The sequence below is a fragment of the Nicotiana tabacum genome, chromosome 7 (assembly GCF_000715075.1).
Source record: "Nicotiana tabacum cultivar K326 chromosome 7, ASM71507v2, whole genome shotgun sequence".
In the NCBI taxonomy this organism is placed as follows: Eukaryota; Viridiplantae; Streptophyta; class Magnoliopsida; order Solanales; family Solanaceae; genus Nicotiana; species Nicotiana tabacum.
Genome location: NC_134086.1, coordinates 85,639,912 through 85,642,280, shown reverse-complemented (window position 1 = coordinate 85,642,280; position 2,369 = coordinate 85,639,912).

The following is a 2,369-nucleotide window of genomic DNA, read 5'->3' as shown; positions in this document are numbered from 1 at the left end:
AAACTGGGGTTTATGAGATGTTCAGAAATTAATCACTGATTTGACATTGGTTATTTCCACCGAGATTTTCAAGTTATGAAGTGTTTGTGATCATTGTTTTGCCCGAGGGGCTGTTTTACGAACTATACTTTGTCCGAGGGGCCGATTATGACTTTAATCTCTATTATTATTTTAAATGGTATTGAACCCCTACTGAAACTGTTGGAAGGTATTTCAAAAATGATTTTTACTAAAAGCTGGATTTTAAAAGGGAAGATTGACTCGTATTATGATTTGAAAGTATGTTGTGTTTATTGAACCCAACATAAATGTGGATTCATTGTTTCTACTGCTCAGCCTTTATTTACTCTTATTACTTACTAGGTTGGAGTACTCACATTACTCCCTGCACCTCGTGTGCAGATTCAGGTATATCGGAACCCGGTAGCGGGTGTTGATAGCTCAGCCATGAAGTCATCAGAGTTAGCAAGGTGGCTGCATGACGTTCGCAGCACCGCTTCCTTCCCCTCATTGTTGTTACTATATTTTGTACATTTTTAGACTTTTGTTGTATTCAGACCTTGATAGTTGCTCATGACTAGTGACACCCCGATGTCGGGCTGGTACTTTATTCCGCACTGTTATTCCATGATTTTATTACGAAACATTGTTTGATTTAAAGACATAAAAATGACTGTTAATGCTTAAAGGGTTAAGGTGAGTGTTGTGTCGGCTGGCCTTGTCTTCACGAGAGGCGCCATCACGACCGGGCCGGTTTGGGTCGTGACAAGCAGTCTACTTTGTTTTAAGTCTAATTTCCTCCCTTCTACCCATCAAATCATCTTAGGGGTCATTTGGTTCACATACTGGCTATGGAGGACTATCCCGAAAGTACAAGGGGGGGTGAATTGTCGATTTTTCTTTTTGTATCCTAAGTAGTTGACTAGTTTACCAATTAGTCAACTAAAAAATAAAGATAGAATATAACTGAAAGCAAAAGTAAAGTGCAGGAATTAAAGATACCCAGGATTTTATACTTGTTGAGATTCAATGTGAATCCTACTCCAGTCTCCTTGGTTTACAAGGATGTTCTCTCTTCAAAGCTCCTTGAATAATATCGTAGAATTGTTTTGATGTTATCTCTGAACACCAACTCATTTTTGAATCTAAGTACGCTTGTGATATTTTCAATACAATGCCTCACCAATATTTTTCTCTCTTTCTTCTCTCTTTTGATTACACAGTAAACTTTGCTAAGATGATAATGCTTGTTTAGAGTACAACAAAGAGTATGAATTTGGTATGATCAAAGTATATGTCTTCAAAAGTGGATATATATATATATATATATATATATATATATATATATATATATATATATATATATATATATATATATATATATACACACACACACACACACGGTCTTCTTGTCTTGTGAATCTTGAGATATTGCAAAGCCAAGGAAGTTGATATGTGAAAGAAATCGTAGAGTAATTCTTTCAAAGAATAAGATGTTATTTCTGTTGATTTGCATTGACTTGTGGTCTTGATTGAACTTTTCCTTTGCTGAGCAGATATTCTCGTTATTTGAAAAATCAAATCAGATCCCTTGATTCCGGCTATTAATTGTTGCCCTTTGATAAAGGAATCTTTAGTGTATAGTGTAACATTCCTCAAATCTATAAAAGTTTCAAGACACGCTAAATAAAGAATTAGTGTTTTTAATCTTGCCTAGAGTGCAAAAAAAAATTACTTAAATAATCGGATATGCAATTAGGGAAATATTAATAATTTTAATATATTAATTATTAAAAATGGGTATCATTATTTATTAGTTAAGTGAAAACAAAACAAAACAAAACAAAAAAACAATAAAACAAAAATAAGTGGGGAGGGGGGGACAAGCCTAAAAGCCCATAAAGGGCTGTTGGAACCAAAAAGGATTGAAAATCCTTATACGAAAATAGAAAAGCATTCTGCATGAACAGAGAACCACGAAACAAAGGCGGCTTACCCATGCAGGCAACGGAAAGTTCTAGGTTTCTTTACAAATCACTAATTCTTGAACTCAGGTATATAAAATTTCCTATTCTCAATTATCCTACAGTATAAGAGTTGGATAGTTAATTCCCTTCTTTCTCTGTATCAATAGTAAATTCCATGTTTAGGTGTGAAACTTTAAAAGTAATTAAAATGTACTAGTTATTGTAGAATCAATTGTTTGACAGGTATAAATTGGACTGGGGCCTACGTATTGACTCGAAGAGTTTTGAGGTGAGTTGATATGACCCTTTACTAAAGTGGTTTAACTCACAAAAGCATGCATACAAGGTGTTTGATGAATTGCTTAAAAGAGTTAATATGTACTTAATTGAAGCGAGTGAGTA